This window comes from Arachis duranensis, chromosome 8, assembly GCF_000817695.3.
Source record: "Arachis duranensis cultivar V14167 chromosome 8, aradu.V14167.gnm2.J7QH, whole genome shotgun sequence".
In the NCBI taxonomy this organism is placed as follows: Eukaryota; Viridiplantae; Streptophyta; class Magnoliopsida; order Fabales; family Fabaceae; genus Arachis; species Arachis duranensis.
Window position 1 is genome coordinate 9,347,367 of NC_029779.3, and position 19,983 is coordinate 9,367,349.

The 19,983-nt window shown below is 34.6% G+C and overlaps 1 pseudogene; it reads left to right on the top strand.

Moving 5' to 3' along the window:
• The first annotated feature begins 10,157 nt into the window (after nucleotides 1-10,157).
• LOC127741205 (protein FAR1-RELATED SEQUENCE 1-like) lies at nucleotides 10,158-19,818 on the top strand (annotated as a pseudogene).
• The last annotated feature ends 165 nt before the right edge of the window (nucleotides 19,819-19,983 follow it).

Consider the following 19,983-nt stretch of genomic DNA (forward strand, 5'->3'; position numbering starts at 1 on the left):
GCTCATATAAATTAAAGAACCAAGAGGAAAAAAAGGGTTCTTACCTTTACTCAGTGAAATTAGTGATAGAAACCACCAAGAACACAAGTTAGATAACTCCTATAACATCAAAATCACTAAAAATGCTCAATACCCAAGCTCAAAACGCGAAATCAGCTTTGAATGAGAAACTGAAGCTGAATTTCAAGTTACTTACCAAACTAATCAGATAGAATTGAAGAGGTGAAGATAGGCTTCGCGTGGTCACAAACAGTGCGCGATCGGAGCTCTGGAACAAAAGTTATGATCAAATAAAGATGGTGATGAATAGTATAGTTATAGCATTGTTTCTCTCTTCCCTCTCTTCTCCATAAACGTTGCTCTCTCTTTCTCAATGGAGAATGTGGCTGAATTACAAAGTGGAGGGATGTATTAAGTGTTTGGGTTATGGGCTTTGGAGCCAAGTGAGACCCAATTCAAGTTCTTAGCTCTTTGTCACAACTTTAGGCTAAAACCTTTATGATAAGTGCTCGAGCTTTTGTTCTAAATTTTTTTTTATTATTTTCACATTTTCAATTTTTTCTACTCGCATTACCGGACTGATTTAAACCGGTATAGACAATTTTAACACTGGTACACGTTTTTCTCAAAATAATCATATTTTCACGCTAAATTTAATTTTCTTAGTTCAAATTTTATCGTTAAATTTCTAAAATATAGATTCTAATATTTTTACATATTCCGAGCATCTTAAATTCTTAATCCCAATTAACGCAGTTTTAATTAATCAATTTACTAGTTAATTTTTTCGAGTATTACGTCATCGGATTACAAATCGCTGCTGCGGCTAGGTCCGAGACATTTTTACACACTTCTTCTTGGATTGAATTCGAATCTTGTGTGACTTCTTCCATCTCTAATTCAGAATCGGTGAGGATGCTGTGCGATCAAGTTTCTTCTTCTCAATCCCATTGATCAAAAACACTACTTTGTTTGAATGAACAAACCAAGCAATGCTCTCATCAATCTCTATTGTGGGGGTTCAAAAGAAGCAAGAAGCTCGATCATTGGAGAGTAAATTAATTCTGCAATTTCTGCAGCTTCTTGGCAGTGATGAGTGAATATTTTATACATTTTTTGTATTATTTTCATATAATTTTTGTTATGTTTTATTTAAGTTTTATTATGTTTTCATAGGTTTTAATGCAAAATTCACATTTTCGGATTCTACTTTGAGTTTGTGTGTTTTATGGTAATTTCAGGTATTTTTTTGCTGAAATTGAGGAGCTTGAGCAGAAGTCTGATTCAGAGATAGAGAATGGACTGCAGATGCTGTCAGGATCTGACCTCCATGCACTCAAAAGAGTTTTTCTGGAGTTACAAAAGTTCAAATGGAGCGTTCTCAACAGCTATGTAAAGCTAACATTTAGAACTTTCCAGAAATATATAATAGTTCATACTTTGTTTCAGAAATAAAGGTCCAAAACTAGCGTTCAACGCCAGCCACCAGCCCCATTCCTGGCGTCCAGATCCCACAGGGGAGCAACTGGAGTTCAACACCCAAAAGCGGGTCCCTAGCCAATGTTCAATGCTCTTAAGGGACACTAGCACGTAGGAGACACTCAAGCTCAACACAAACACTCACCAAGTGGGCCCCAAAAGTGAATTTTCACACTATCAACTTAGTTTATCTTATTTTTGTAATCCTTAATCATTAGATTAGTATTTATATATAAGAATTCACCCTTGTTAGAGGACTCTTGTCCATTCGAATCTTACATTTTATTTTTCTATCAGTATGAGTCGCTAACCTCCTAAGGTTAAAGTTAGGAGCTCTGTTGAGTTTCATGGATCAATAATATTACTGTTTTCATTCAATATATTTGATTCTATTCTCTTATGCAATTTCGTTCTTCATCTTATGAATTGAGGGTGACCCGTGACAATCACCCTTGTTCTACATGGGTTCCGTGCGATTCCTGACCCGGATAGCGTTGAACTAAAGTTAGAGATTGCATTGCAGATTTTAATAGAGCATCTGAGCAACTTTGGATATGTGACATATAATCCCGTTGACTATGGGTGTGTAAAGTTTCTGTGGCGTTAAGGCTAGAGTCAGAGAAGCGGCACTTTTTGATCCGGAAGATCTGCCTTGTCTGTGGCACCTTGAGTAGGATCGTGAAGGGGAGTGGACTGCTTAGAGCTTCATCTTCTGCTATAGTGAGAAACCTAGAGGTGGCTTGATGAGAGGACATAAGTCATCTCAACGTGGTGGATTGCTGCAGTAGAGGAGGTTAACTTGATGAGATGACATGAGTTAATCACTTACGGCTGCCATTGAAGGAATCAGAAGGCTATTAAAGAAGATAGTAAGAAAAGTTAATCCGAAAAGACAAAGCATCTCCGAAGTCTCAACCATTCTATCACCATTGAATTCTCATCTCATTAGTAACTTTTATTTATTTAATTTGTTTTATATGCTTTTCGTGACAAATTATAATTTCTATCCGCCTAACTAAAATCTGCAAGGTGTCCGCTACTTGCTTAAACCACAATTATCGTGGGATCGACCCTGACTCACCTCAGGTATTACTTAGACGACCTGGTATACTTGCCGGTCTATCTGTACAAATTCTGCGGAACCAGTTTCATGCACCAGGTAGCAAGATTAAACAACCACCATTGATAGAGTTAATAGATCAGAATAGCGCAGCAGAATTCAAGAGAATTCTAATACCATATTAAAGTATGAGTCAAGATGAAAATAGATTGAAGAAGAAAGAATTATTGTGTAATACTTGCATTATAAGAGAAATTTAAAATAAATACAAGATGATAAAAGAGGAAATACAAAGACATCAAAAAAATAGAAAAAGAAAAAAGAAGAGAGTACAAAAAAAAGTACAATTTTTTTACTTCTTATTGAGTTGGTTAGAAGTGATTTATCTTATGTAATTTTTATCAAAACTTATATAGCCTCCAATATTGTCAAAGACTTTTTAAATTATTATTGTGATTCTTTGAGGTTTTATTTAATATTCTTTCTCAAAAATCTCAAAATTTTCTTAAGAACTTACTGTATATTTTTTTCTTAATTAAAAATTTGTAAGTTTGATTGTAAATTTTTTCATACACATACTTGTGTTATTACCCAAAAACCTAACATATCCCACGTTAATTAGTAATCCTTAAAAGATTAATTTTCCTATTATATTTCCCAAATACTTGTTAGTCTTTTAAAAGCAAGATGTTAATTATCGCTTATCCGCATACTCCAACTTTTCTTGTCTTGTAGTCTTTGTAGAAATTAGGAAAGAGTTGCTATGGCCTATGTGCTCCACCCTGTACTAACAAGAGAATCAAAATATCAATCAATATTAAGTGGTCAATCAATTACTTGGCTAAAAACGAAACTATAATGCAGATAATGGAAAGAGGTCACATCGGAAGGTTACCCTTGCAATCATGGTTGGATTCTTTCGGTTTCATACCGAGATTTTTTTTATGTGAAAAAGAAAATAATTTCTTGTTTTAGCACAGTTAGTTATCATAACTCATAAGAATTGTAAATCATGATTGAAATCCACCAAAATTTAATTTGTCAAATTCTCACAACTTTATTCACTTATGAGAAATATTATAAAATTAACACTTTTTATTAATATTAGTCAATGCTTTGTGATATTTTATTTTATATTATTAAATTTTAAATATTAAATTTTAAATAATTAAATATTGATTAAAAATAATAATAAATTTATTGGTCATGTAGTTTTTTACTAATTATTTTGTCAAAAGAAATAAGTTAAGTTATTGAAATTGAAATTTAATAAGTTCAAAAGCTAGTTCAAGGAGTCCCCCCCAATTTATTAATCTATTAGTTCATCAATCTTAAATCAAATTAGCCACCCGCCCCAATAATATAGTTCCTATGTCTTTTTATTATTAAAAATAAAAAAGAGAAGAATATGAATATAAGAAACTAAGTATAATATAATTTACTTTACTTAAATTGTGTACCAAATTAATATCTCTTACATATACCGAAAATGATCTCGACAATAATTATATATTTTCTTAAATTTGAACTTGCGTAGTTATCTTTATTTAGTCAATGTTGTTTACGTCCTAAATCCCCCCTTTGTACTAAGTGGTCAATAAATCTTCAACCATAAACATCGGGTTCATTATTCTAATTTCTCGCGTCTACATAGTGCGGTTAATTATTTATAAAAATAGTATGCAAGCTTTACAAGTTTAATTCTCCATATATGCTCAAGTCGTAGAAGATGCTGTATTTTTTAAGTTTTATTTTATTCATTTGAAGTGTTTACTTAAAAACTATAGAACCACTTAAATCCATATAGTTTACTTAGAAATTATAGAACCACTGCACTTAAATCTTTATATATACAGATAGATACATATGTAAAGTAAACCAAAATGTTAAGTACTAACAAGATGTTATTTCACCAATATCAAAAATATAATTAGTATAATTAGGATTTATTATGGACAAAAATATTATTAATACAGAATATTCAATTATAAAACGTTACGAGCTCAGTCAAATTTAACAGAAAAAAAAAACTTAAAAAAATAATGAATAAAAAAGTTACCAAATCATAGAATTAAAAACAAGCTATGTAAGTAATAACGTCTCTAAACCTTATAAAAAAGAAACATTTTGTAAAATTGGGTCAAATCGTAATTAATTAAATAATAAATTAAACATGAGCGAATATGATTATAAAATTTAGCAATCAAATTTTGATCATTTAAATATGATATTTAGGTTCAATGAATTTTTCTGAGTCGGAAAATATAATTTTCTGAATAAAAATGTGCATTGGAAATTTGACCGGCAGTATTGGCTGCGATCTGTCCGGTACTGTGACTGAAAAAATTAATTAGAAGTGGATAATTTTAAGAAATAAGAATTTACAATTTGAAAATTTAGAAATATTTAAAATAAAATTTAAAACTCTGATCTTAAAGGTTTTGGTCCAAAATTGGGCCAATGGGTAACCAAATGAACCGGGTTCAAGTGAGCCTAAGACCCAACGTATATATGACTTAATAGCTTTATTAAGCTATTTCAGGAGCATTTCTCCCCCATTATTGTGTTCCACGGTGAGAGAGAAGAGAGAAAAGGGAAATCAAAATCCTAACTCTCTTTGATTTTCAAATCAACATAACTTTCTCTCCAGAATTTCGATTGACAAGCCGTTTATGGCCTCGCATCGCTCTTCTCATCCTCTACAATTCTATCTAAGTTTTGTAGTGAGTATTCCACTGTCTTTTGCCCAGTTTTCATTTTTCTCTTTAAATTCGAATTTGGTTTGGGTTTTGAGGAAATCTTGTGATTTTGGTTATTTATGAGTGCTCTAGTATGAGCCATTGGTGAGTTCCAACAACCAATTTCGTAGGTCAAGATAAGAAACCCTCTAACCCTTGTGATTTCTCAATTTCATGAACCCTAGGTTGATTATAAGTGTTAAAATTGATTATGTTAGAGTATTGGGTGATTTTGGTGCACAATTGGAAGATTGATATTGCTTGTGGGGCCTTGGTGAGGCTTGGAGCTAAGGGTTGGTAGAGACTATTAAGAAGAGACTCAATTATTTTAGCTACAAGAGATACGGTTTAAGTTTCATTTAAGTACCGTGTGGTGTGATGAGAATTCTCCTAGGCTAGATGCCCCTAGGATTATGTTTGGATTGTATAAATGGTTGGTACTAATATGCATAGTTGATACGTAATGCAAATTAATGATTGGGTTGAGAATTGTGTGAATTTGTATGTTTGGTGTGTTGAGGATTTGATGAATTAGATAATGAATATTAGTTTGTGGAATATGTATTTAAATTGTGAGTTTGGGCCGGAGGCTGTGAATCCTGGGTCGGAGGCCGAAAAGAGGTAAGGTAGGTAAGTTGATGTGTGTATTGTGTGATGATATAAGAAATTAGATGGATTTTATATAATGAATATGTGAATAATTGGTTTGGTCATTGAATAATATGATTTAAGGAATTGAGGTGTGGAATTTGATAGTTTTGGGTGAAATTGTGTATATGAGGTAGATTTGGTTTTGGTTGAGTGTAATTATGTGGATGTGGTTGGGTTGTGGCCATTTAAATGAATGGAAATGAATTTGGCTTGTGAACATTGGAAAAATTGGTAATTTCTGTTTTTGGGTAAAAACTTATTTTTGACCAACTTTGGCGGTCCGTAACTCGGTCCTCGGAGTTCGGAATTCTTCAAAACCAGATTTTTATAAAAGTTTATTCAATGATCTTTCCAACGGTTCAGAAATGGTTGAAAAAGAAATTTCGTAGAAGAAGTTATGTGTGGCGGAAGTTTGAGGTTTAAAAATAAAATTTTGTAGCTTTTTCAGATTTAGTAAAATTTTTAAGAAAACGTACTTCGATGCGCACGCATTGCCGACGCGCATGCATCACTCACGATTTTTTCTCCCTCACGCGTGCGCCTAACCGACGCGTACGCGTCGCTGTATTGATGCAAGTGCCTAGTAGAAAATCCAGAGAGTTGCGGTGGTACTGTGCTGGGTTTGTGCAAGGAGCACAAAACGCACCCACGCGTAGGCGTCACTGACGCGCACGCGTCGCGCTACCTTTTTGCTTCCCATGCGTGCGCATCGACGACGCTCACACGTCACTTCCTTTTTCCGATTTCCACGTGTGTGCGTGGACGACGCGCACGCGTAACCCTGTTTTCAGCAAAAGTTGATTTTTAGTTTTTAAAGCCGAATTTCAGACTTTTAAACCTCCATTCTCACCCTTTAAGTCTTAAAGCCTTATAGTAGGCCTAGAAAGGAAAAGGGACTAGGAAGGATAGTTGCTTGAGGATGAAGTAAAGGGAGAGTAATAATGATTTATGATTAATGATGACTTTATGAGTTGCTGAGGGTGATGATGGAAGTACGGTGTATGCCATGAGCCAAAGAGCTGTATTTAATAATGATTATTGGCTAGTAATGGGTTATGTTATGAGCCGGATGGCGATGATAAATATTGATTTATGGCTCGAAATGAAAATATGGCTTTGAATGGTCGTTTTATCTTGAGCTCTCTTTCTCGAAAGTGCGAACCCAGAGAGATGAAGGAAGGTGAGAATCCCCTCCTTGGTTCCTCCTGGGCATATGAGAACGTACCTCCTGGATAGATGCAAGGGTTGTGATTGCGCCCCACTTGCTTCAGGTTTGTTAGTATAAAGGCTCCCCGGGTGGACGCAAGGGTTGTGGTTTCACCCCCACTTGCCCCGTCTTATGATGAGTGATGTATAAAATGTGTAATCATGTGATGTATAAGTGACGATATGGTCATGATGAATGATTATGGAATGTTATGAATGAATGTGAAATGATTATCTAAGATACGAGTTTTCCTGGATGAAAGCAGTGACTAGCCACCACGTACTGCAGGTTGAGACTCGATAATCTACTGACCCTATGCTGTAAGTGTGGCCGGACACTGTAAAAGTTCTGGATGAGCTCACTCCTGTAGATAAACACCAGTGTGGGTGTTGTATGATTATGATTATGATTATGTTTATGATTGAGAATTACTTGAGTTGGAGATGCACGACAGAGGGACTGTCCAATGGTTAGCTACCAGGACTTGTCGGGTTGGCTTTATAACCGACAGATGAGACTCATCTGTCATAGGACAGGCATACATCATTTGCGTATGTTTGATGTGTTTGGGTTTACCTATTTGTTTTGGATTGCTATATCATATAAGCTATCTTACCTGATTATGTGCTACTTGTTCTACTTGTACTTTAATTGTGTATTACTTGCCTGTATTGCTTGTGTTTGTACAACTGACAGGTCCCTTATGCTGGTGTCGGTGGACGCTGAGGGCTATTCTTGATTAGATGAGTTGATGATGTAATTGAATAATGATGATGATTATTGAATGAGATAATTTGAGTTTCCTAGGTAGACGCAATAAAGTGATTTCACTTGCTCCAGGTGAGGATATGAGGTAACGATGTGGAATTGCTGAGATAAAATAATTGGTGATGGTTTGGCTTATGATTCTGATTCTGATTTGTTGGAGAGTTAGAAAGTTGGGAAGCATGAAAGATATGTATTAGATTTAGTATTCTGTTATGATAGTTGCCTTTTTATGGATTAGCGAGGAGACAGGGTGAATATTTAGTGAAAGGAAGTTTAGGATGCTTAGTGAGTTTTTATTGCAATGCATTGTATTTATTTGGCACTTTTACCATACTAGGAACCCATGGGTCAAGGATTCTCATTCCGTATATATCTTTTGTTTTTCAGATACAGGTCCAGGTACTCAGAAGTGAGCTGTGGTTCATCTGAGAGATGGCAAAGATCCTTATATTCTGTACTTTATATTTTGCTTAGAATCTCTCCACCTTTATCTTGAAAAGCTCATATTATGCATTGAACTCTTTTGAACTTGCCTATAGAGGCTCTTATATATCTTTTGGGAGAGATTAGGAGATTTTGTTGTCAACTACTGTTATACTGTACCCTAGCCGACCTAAACTTCGCAGGTCGCTACTAGTAGCTATTTACTTATGTTATATATCTATATACTCTCCTTCTCTTATTCTTCTTAATGCCTTTATCTGTATATCGCTTTTGACGTCACGTCTTATCTTTTAGTTGTTGATGCGTGAGTGATACGACTTTGCGATTTTATTTTTACTCTTTTCAAACTTCTCGATTAATATTCCTTTCAGTTATATTTATAATTATGTATTAAAAATCCACTTGAGAGTCGTACCACAGTAATATCATTTACTTATGACTCGAGCATAAGGATTTGAATATTAGGGTGTTACATTATGGTATCAGAGCAGTTCGTCCTCGTGAGCCTGAGCGATGGAACTGCTTATACTTCAATGCATACTCTGAGTCTGTGCCTGTGCTAGTTAGGGTATATAACCGATACGTCTAGCATGAAGTCCATGAGTGTACCTTTGGTAATTTGAAGTACTTGACTTGAGATATTGAGTCTGATCACCTTGATATCACTTGTTTGGTGTGAACAGGAGCCAAATGGTGCCTCGTGGACGAGGTCGTGGGAGTAATCGGGGTCGAGGACGGAGAGTTAACGATGTAACCATACCGGTAGATACCTTGACCGATTTCGTGACCGCGATGGTGAGTGTTGTTGCTGCCATTGGTGTTGTGGCTACTGTGACTAGCCGAACGAGGCGTAGGATGGAACAACAAGTTAGATTTGGCAATGATAGTGGTGATGAAAATGAAGACAAAAATGATGTCCTAAGTGCAGTGGTACCCGTGGGAATAGTGAGTTATCCAGAGTTAGTTAACACGGGTAAAGTAACGGGAGAAAGCTCGAGAAGGACTGTGGTGGCAAGAAGTGACCGCCAGGGATCTTTCACAAGAAAAGAGGGAAAGAAGACGAAGATTGCACCTAGGAGCCAAAGTTTCAAGTGGGGTCGTTTTTCTATTTCACGTTCTCAATGCCGGAACAATGACCGAAGAAATGACAACCGCTAGGGGCCGAATTCAGAAGGGCGTACTAGTACTCAACCAGAAAATTTGAGGTACCTGAGATGCAAGAAGTATCATCCAAACAGACCGTGCAGGACCGGACTAGGCGTATGCTACAAGTGTGGAAGATCAGGGCATATATCTTGGAATTGTCCCTACAGAGAAGGCCGGGATGCAACCGAATTCGATTCTCATACCTGAGGTAATTGTAAACTAGCAGTTGAATTTCTAACTTCCCTGCATATCATTAACATGTAATATTTGTTCGTGATGCATGACAAGTGTTGATAATCGTAAAGTCCAAGTCGACGATTAGTCGAGGACCATTAGTTGCTGAGACGGGGCTATATTTAGTTAAGTTAGAGGAGTGGCTAGGCTCTTGAAGGTTAAGAATAAGAGTGACACAGCAGAAGCGAGTTGGATTATATCTAAGGGATCAGAAGTGTTGAGAACTGTATGGAGTTATTGTTCAAAACCCAGTGATAATGAACTGTGAGGAAAGAGAATAGAGCAGATCCAACCTTTAGTTGCTCATCGTTTGAGGGACGGGTGAAGACAAGACCAAATTCCTATACGAGAGATTTTTTGAGACAATCCCCGAAGGAACAACAACAACAATCACCAAGGGAAGGGGTATGGAAAGCAACCTCAGAATGAAATGACTTGTAGGCGATGTGGAAGCTACCATCCGGGAACTCTGGGTCAAGCTAGATTGGGACTTTGCTATAGTTGTGGAGGAGCTAGACACATGTCCTGGAACTGTCCTAAGAAGGTCAACCGGAATACTGCCAAGGGCCAACAACAAGGTCGTGTGTTCACTACGACGACGGGAGATACCGCTAGATCCGACGGTTTGGGAAAAGGTAAGTTAAAGATCAGTAAAAATGTGTTAAAAATACGATTAAGTTGGTATTTGGTTTTGACCATCATAGATAGAAATCTAGCGAATGTCATTCATGCTAAGTTGTGGTTTAGTACTTGAGGAAATAAGTGATAGGATTAGTACTAGATGAGAAATCAGAGTGGCACAGCAGAAGCTTGCTGAAGCGTTAGCATAGTATGGTAATAATAAGGGATAGTATGGCATGATTAGAAATTATTTATGCTTTGAGTACTTAAAAGGTTAGTGAACTAATGCAGATAATGATTCTAGGTAATTTGGGATAATTTGTGGCTATAAACTTTGATGGTTCTGAAATGGATGAGAAAATGATCGTTGATGTGTAGTGCAAGTCGTCATGTTTGAGAGATGAGTACTATGATATTTGGTTATGGTGGCCTTGGATTTAGATTGAGATTTATGATTATTGGTTTTGAAAGACGAATTTAAAAACTATTAAATTGAAATGCTGATGTTGTACCGAGATTGGCTGTCGAAATTTTTCCAAGAATTTGAAAGAGTGTTGGTTATGGTTTTGAAAATGATTTTTTATTTGAGTAACTTTAACAAAAGGGATGTGTTTCAAATGCTTCTATAAATTATTAAAGAAAATCGGATTCTTATGATTTTGTTAACTTGTTATTTCAAACTCATTTGACTTTTAAGAACGAAGAGAGTTTTGATTAATTAGTCAAAGACTTTAAAATAGCAAATTATATAGAAATTCGAGGGTTTGGGAATAAGAAAGTAAGTCTGGAGGTTATGCTTGGAGTTGAGCTGTGATTAGTAGTAATTGGCTTGACAGAGAGAGAGGATAGTGATGGAGTATGATTAAGGTATGGTGATGATTTTTTGTTGATTATAGTGATGTGGGATGATGATTATGATTAATGATGACGGTGATATTATTGATGACATGATTTTAGATTTAATAAGATGTGAGTTGATGAGATGACGAAAGTAACGAACGTGACTGTTGGTCGGCGTTGGTTGAATGATCGAAACCCTCGGAGATAGAGAAAACAGAGCGCGGCAACGGAAGCGCGCAGAGTAAAAAGTCCTTGGGACTACTATGCGTTGGACATAAAGGCAGATTATGCTCACATACTCGTGGTGGCGGATGGAATATTCGAGGGCAAAAAATTCTGTTAGGAGGGTGGAATGTAAAACCCGGTCAAACTGTAATTAATTAAATAATAAATTAAACAGGATGGAATATGGTTAGAAAATTTAGCAATCAGAATTTGATAATTTAAATATGATATTTGGACTCAGTGAATTTTTCTGAGTCGAAAAACATAGTTTTCTGAATAAAAATGCGCACTGGAAATTTGACCGGCAGTACCGAGTGCAATCTATCCGGTACTGTGGCTGAGAAAATTAATTAGAAGTGAATAATTTTAAGAAATAAGAATTTACAATTCAGGAAGCTATAAATATTTAAAATACGATTTAAAACTCTAATCTTAAAGGTTTTGACCCAAAATTGGGCCAAAGGGTTAAACCAAGTGAACCGGGTCCAAGTGGGCCCAAGACCCAACATATATATAGCTTTATTAAGCCATTTCAGCAGCATTTCTCTCCCCATTCTTGTGTTCCACGGTGAGAGAGAAGAGAGAAAAGGGAAATGAAAACCCTAACTCTCTTTGATCTTCAAATCACCATAACCTTCTCTCTGGAACTCCGATTGATAAGTCGTTTGCAGCCACGCGTCACTCTTCTCATTCTCTACAATTTTATCCAAATTTTGTGGTGAGTATTTCACTGTCCTCTACCCAGTTTTTGTTTTTCTCTTTAAATTCGAATTTGGTTTGGTTTTGAGGAAATCTTGTGATTTTGGTTGTTTAGGAGTGCTCTAGTATGTGCCATTGGTGAGTTCCATCAACCAATTTTGCAGGTCAAGGTAAGGAACCCTCTAACCCTTGTGATTTGTTGGCTTCATGAACCCTAGGTTGATTATAAGTGTGAAAATTGGTTATGTTAGAGTATTGGGTGATTTTGGTGCATAATTGAAAGATTGATATTGCTTGTGGGGCCTTGTTGAGACTTGGAACTAAGGGTTGGTGGAGACTCTCAAGAAGAAGCTCAATTATTTTGCCTATAAGAGGTACAATTTAAGTTTCATTTAAGTACCGCGTGGTGTGATGAAAATTCCTAAGCTAAATGCCCCTAGGATTGAGTTTGGATTGCGTAAATAGTTGGTATTAATATGAAAAGTTGATACGTAATACAAATTAATGATTGGGTTGAGAATTGTGTGAATTTGTATGTTTGGTGTGTTGAGGATTTGATGAATTGGATAATGAATATTGGTTTGTGGAATATGTATTTAAATTGTGAGTTTGGGCCGTAGGCCCTGAATCTTGGGTCGGAGGCCGTAAAGAGATAAGGAAGGTAAGTTGATGTGTGTATTGTGTGATGATATAAGAGATTGGATGGATTTTATATATTGAATGTGTGAATAATTGGTTTGGTCATTGAATAATATGATTTGAGGAATTGAGGTGTGAAATTTGATAGTTTTGGGTGAAATTCTGTAGATGAGGTAGGTTTGGTTTTGGTTGAGTGTAATTATGTGGATGTGGTTGGGTTGTGGCCATTTGGATGAGTGGAAATAAATTTGACTTGTGAACATTGGAAAAATTGGTAATTTCTGTTTTTGGGTAAAAACTGATTTTTGACCAACTTCGACGGTCCATAACTCGGTCCTCGGAGTTAGAAATTCTTCAAAACCAAATTTTTATGAAAGTTTATTCAACGATATTTTCAATGGTTCAGAAATGGTTGAAAAAGAAATTTTGTAGAAGAAAAAAAAGTGTGGCAGAAGTTTGAAGTTTAAAAATGAAATTCTGCGGCTTTTTCCGACTTAGTAAAATTTTTAAGAAAACGTACTCCGATGCACACGCATGCCCGGCGCGCACGCGTCACTCACAGTTTTTACTCTCTCACGCGTACGCCTGATCGATGTGTACACGTCGCTGTATTGATGCAAGTGCCCAGTAGAAAATCCAGAGAGTTGCGTTGGTACCGTGCTAGGTTTGTGCGATGAGCACAAAATGCACCCATGTGTACTCTTCACTGACGCGCACGCATCGCGCTACCTTTCTGCTTCCTATGTGTTCGCATGGACGACGCTCACGCGTCACTTCCTTTTTCCGTGTTCCACGCGTGTGCGTGGGCGACGCACACGCGTGACTCTATTTTCAGCAAAAGTTTATTTTGAGTTTTTAAAGCCGAATTTTAGACTTTTAAGCCTCTATTTTCACCCTTTAAGTCTTAAAGCCGTATAGTAGGCCTAGAAAGGAGAAGGGACTAGGAAGGGTAGTAGCTTGAGGGTGAAGTAAATGGAGAGTAATGATGAATTATGATTAATGATGACTGTATGAGTTGCTGAAGGTGATGATGGAAGTGCGGTGTATGCCGTGAGCCAAAGGGCTGTATTTAATAATGATTATTGGCTGGTTATGGGTTATGTTATGAGCTGGATGGCTACGATAAATATTTATTTATGGCTGGAAATGAAAATATGACTTTGAATGGTTATTTTATCTTGAGCTCTCTTTCTCGAAAGTATGACCCCAGAGAGATGAAGGAAGGTGAGGATCCCCTTCATTGTTCCTCCTGTTAATGTAAAATTGCCCCCAGCGAGATGATGGGAGGTTAGGATCCCCTCCTTGGTTCCTCCTGGGCATATGAGAACGTACCTCCAAGCTCCTGGATAGATGCAAGGGTTATGGTTGCTCCCCACTTACCCCGGGTTATGATGAGTGATGTATAAAATGTGTAATCATGTGACGTATAAGTGACAATATGATCATGATGAATGATTATGGAATGTTATGAATAAATGTGAAATGATTATCTGAGATACGAGTTTCCCTGGATGAAAGCAGTGACTAGCCACCACGTGCTCCAGGTTGAGACTCAATACTCTGCTGACCCTATGTCGTAAGTGTAGCCGGACATTGTGAAAGTTCGAGATGAGCTCGCCCCTGTGGATAAACACCAGTGTGGGTGTTGTATGATTATGATTATGATTATGATTATGATTGAGAATTACTCGAGTTGGGGATGCACGACAGAGGGACTGTCCAATGGTTAGCTACCAGGACTTGTCGGGTTGGCTTTATAACCGACAGATGAGACTCATCTGCCATAGAGCAGGCATACATCATTTGCATATGTTTGATTGTTTGGGTTTGCCTATTTTTTTTGGATTGCTATATCATATATGCTATGTTACCTGATTATGTGCTATATGTTCTACTTGGACATTAATTGTGTATTACTTGCCTGTATTGCTTGTGTTTGTACAACTGAGAGGTCCCTCATGCTGGTGTCGGTGGACACTGAGGGCTGTTCTTGATGAGATGAGTTGATGATGTAATTGAATAACGATGATGATTATTGAATGACATAATTTGAGCTTCTTGGGTAGACGCAGTGAAGTGATTTCACTTGCTCCAGGTGAGGATATGAGGTAACGATACGGAATTGCTGAGACAAAATAACTGGTGATGGTTTAGCTTATGATTCTGATTCTGATTTGTTGGAGAGTTAGGAAGTTGGGAAGCATAAAAGATATGTATTAGATTTTGTATTCCCTTATGACAGTTGCCTTTTTATGGATTAGCGAGAACACACGGTGAATATTTGGTGAAAGGAAGTTTAGGATGCTTAGTGAGTTTTTATTGCAATGCATTGTATTTATTTGACACTTTTACCATACTAGGAACCCATGGGTCGAGGGTTCTCATTCCGTATATATCTCTTGTTTTTCAGATACAGGTCCAGGTGCTCAGAAGTGAGCTGTGGTTCATCTGAGAGACGGCGAAGATCCTTATATTCTCTACTTTATATTTTGCTTAGAATCTCTCCACCTTTATCTTGAAAAGCTTATATTATGCATTGAACTCTTTTGAAGTTGCCTATAGAGGCTCTTATGTTTCTTTTGGGAGAGATTAGGAGATTTTGTTGTCAACTACTGTTATACTGTACCCTAGCCGACCTAAACTTCGCAGGTCGCTACTAGTAGCTATTTACTTATGTTATATATCTATATACTCTCCTTCTCTTATTCTTCTTAATGCCTTTATTTGTATATCGCTTTTGACGTCACGTCTTATCTTTTAGTTGTTGATGCGTGAGTGATACGACTTTGCGGTTTTATTTTTACTCTTTTTAAACTTCTCGATTAATATTTCTTTCAGTTATATTTATAATTATGTATTAAAAATTCAACTGAAAATCGTATCACTGTAATATCATTGACTTATGACTCAAGTATAAAAATTTAAATATTAGAGTATTACACATTTGAACTAAGGACACACTTTAAATTATCACTTAAGAATACTCACTGACTTTAGTATAGAGTGTCTTTGTAAGTTGTTTTCTCTACCTAATCACTAACGAAATAAAGATTGAAATTTTTCATCAACTTTTGAACTCAAAATCACTACTTTGAATCCAAATTAAACAAATCTCAAAGCCTGTCTTAATACATAAGTCTAATATCATATACTATTATTTTGAAGCTTAACTTCAATATCGATTTAATATTTGGATTGATCCTTAATGTTATATTATTCGTGTTTTAATCTGATCTCTAAAATTTTAATTTATTCAATTTAATCCTATAACTTGTCATTCGTAACACACAGTAGTCTATGACCCTTTTTTATCATAAATAAAATTGTTAACAGTGTGCTAAAATAACTTGATGGCTATCACGCTAAATTTTTTAATAATGATCTCATGTGTTATTTTACATTTTTTACTTTAATTTTCTCTCTAAAAAACTTTAAAAATTCTTAAGTAAAATTAGGATTAAAATTTTAATTAAAGACTTTAAAGAAAAAAAAAATTAAATTAAAAATTTTTTATTATTGCATCAAATAGTTATTAAAAAGTTTAATATGATAGTTATTAGTTTATTTTAGTACATCATTTTAACGATTTTGTTACGACAACAAAGTCAAAGACCAACATAAATCGTAGATACCAAGTTAAAATATTAAATTAAATAAATCAAAATTTTAAAATATTAAATTAAAACGCGAATATAATTTTAAAAATAAATTTCACAATTAACTTCCAATAATCACATACTTACCTTTTTCTTGGAATTGAAGAACAAGTGGTAGTAAATCATACATTGATGACACGGGAATAATGGAAACTTTATATTATGTTTTTCTTTTGTTGTCTGACTTATTATTTCTTTACCCCTACTTTAGGCACAGATCTAACTTCTATCCACGCCCATGCTTCGTTCATTTCTTTCAAACTCGAAAAATACAAATAATATTAGAACAAGAAAAAAAAATGAAGAAAGTAAAGTCATAAGCACAAAAGTTAAAAGGTTAGCATTTCTCACATTTATTAATATATGTTCACTATTTCTACCAAATTTAAGAAAAAAAAAGGCATAAAATAGATAGTGAAAGGAAAATGATTTTCATCTTAAATTAGATATGACTAATTATCATACGTGAAGTATATATAGAAATTAATATGAGATAACTATATGTATTTAACCCTAGAAAATGACATGCTTGTTGTATATGGAGATGTAGATAACATATTTAAGAAAAAGCCATAGAATGCCTAGTTGGATGGCGGTGTCGTCTTGGAATGCACAAACACAATTTGTTGCCTCCTTTTTGCAATTGAAATTGATTTGATGCAATTGTTTGATACGTATCCGTTAACAATACATGTCTATGTAGCATTATGATGGAAGCTAGGGCAATCAATTATTGTAGTCGTCACTGAAGAAATGCATTTGATCCATTCAAATTGGACCCCTTTCCTTATGCAATTGGATGCCCTCCATGTCCCCACCACAACCATTAATTAATGCAAATTGCGCCCTCTAAACGTTCATATCATCCATTATTAAAAGAAAACAACCTAGCTAGCTATGAAATCATGAATTGAAATAAAGCAATAGCTAGCAAGAAAAAAAAATTACACTTTAATTAACACAAATTATAGTTCTTTAATATTTTTATCGGTGCAACTAAATATCTATTGTAATTCATTCTTTAATTAGTCAAAGTCATTATCTATAAAAATTTAACAAAATAATTGTAATAATTATTTTTAGATATTATATTTTAATTTTTTTATATATATTTAAAATTTAAAAGCATATCTCTTTAAAGTTAGATTATTCAAATTTAAATTTAAAATTATTAAAATAAAAATAACAAACCAAAATTAAATTCTAATCAAATTAAAATAATATTATCAAAATTATTTTTTTTCATTTTTAACTATATAATTATTTAACAAGAGTTTCAAATGTGTTATATAAGAAGCTATTTAACGAGCAATCTTATAATTTTATATGTGTTAAAAATTCTTTATGTTAAGAAAAATATAAGTGTAAATTTGGACGAATTATTTAAATATATACCAAAAATATTTTGTATATATATTATTTTATTATTTTAGATGTATTAAAAAATTATTTATGTTTTAAAAAAATATTAGTACAAATTTAAACAAGTTTTAGATGTGTTATGAATATATATAAATTAATAAAAAAATACCAACAAAATAATCACGCGAGAAAGAGGGACAAAGTAATCTTCAAACGTAATAATATAATTTTATATTTTTATATACTTTTTTTGGGTTAAACATCCAAATGCAGTTTTAATCATAACCAAAACAGTGAAAAGGAATATCTATCTCTTTCCTATTAATAAAGCATGCAGTAGTTGCCCAAAGATAACTCCTCATTATAACTATACTAGTGGATTGATATGATAATTCAGTTTGAATATTTAAATATTTATATTATTATATCTTATTATTTGCGGCCATCCACATTTTCTTTTTCTTTTCGTCACTTGCTTCATTGCATTGACTACGTCAAATGTTTTATGTTCAAGCCACTATCTATTTAAATTCTATAAAATCTGCCATTTCCGTGCATTTCTATTCATATCTGTGTGCCAATATATGCCCAATACTCCGATAATGCCTTTGAGGATTGAGCAGATAAAATATTTGAGGCTGCAATTATTCGGGCTACTTACATAATAAAGACATAAAAATATCTTTTTTTTTTAAGATTTAAAACTTGTATACGGATTATAATATAATTAGACATTTTTATTAAATCGGTTAATAAGTTATTTTTCAATAAATTAGAATAAAATCAGTTTATTATAACCAAAATAATAAACCTAATTGTCCGTATTATAATTATTAGATTCGATTTATTCCGATCAATTTACACAATATAAACCGAATTATATTTAAATTTTTTTATAAAAAGATAATATATTCTTGATTTTTTATTTTGCAGTCATTTAAATTTTTAATAATTTAAAAATATAATTAAGTCCCTATAAAAAAAATTGTAACCCTAACCCCTTATCCTGCCCAAGCCCAAATTTAAGCCTAACGGTAAAATAATTTGCAGCCTTCTGAAATTCTCCCAAGCTCAATCGATCATGCTCAAACCTGGAAAGAAGGGATATTCTTGGTAATACAATTCATCAATTTCCAAATTCAAAGTCGCAATCTTTCGAGAATTTATAGAAACTTATAGCAGGTAAAGTGGCTGCTAATCTTGAAAGCCCCAGGTCGAGAATTTACAGGAATTCACCTGTTGAACCTTATGTGGGACAGGAGTTTGAGTCAGAAGCAGAGGCACATACATTCTACAATGCATATGCCACAAGTGTTGGATTCATCGTACGTGTTAGTAAACTCTCTCGATCAAGGATCGATAACTTTGCTATTGGGCGAATTTTTGTCTGCAACAAAGAGGGATACAGAATGATTGACAAGCATGAAAATGTTATACGACAAGGGCTGAGACAAGGGTTGGTTGCAAGACAATGATAATGATAAGGAAAGTAAAATCTGGTAGCTGGGTTGTTACACGTTTTGTAAAGAAACACACACACCCTCTTGCTGGTCCAGGAGGTGGCAGAAGGAATTTCATCTACGAATAATATCCGGTCAGTTCTCATTCTTCCGTTGCTATGCATTACTAAATTAGTTATCTTCACAGTTACTTCATGCCAGATTGATTAGAAATGACAAATTGGATGGATCATGATGTCACTATTAAGCTAAATGTTGGAGATTAGCATCAGGCTATTTCAGAATGAAGTTTTCAGGACAATATTGGTTCTTTTACATGTTTTCAGCTTATTTTCCCCCACTTACCTCTTTGTTTTCTGATACTACTTTTCAGGGTGAACGGGATAGAATTCGAGAATTAAATCAGCAGTTGACAGTAGAGAAAAAGAGGTCTGCCACCTACAAAAGACATCTTGAATTGATACTCGAGCACGTTGACGAGTATAACGAGAGCCTATCGAAGAAAATACAGCATATAGTAGACAATGTAAAGGAGATGAAAAGCAAAGAAGAACAAAGTAAATTGAACTTTCAATCAGTCATCCTTTAAATAATTTCCCCCGGATGAAACACAAAAACCAACCGTCAATTCAAAAATACTGCGATGCGAAGCATACAAAGTGCAATGTTAGTAGTATTTTGCTAATTGCTGACCCTAGGGTGTTTGCTCTCTGTTTCCTGCTTCAGATATCTAGTGGGGTTCTCATGCAATGAA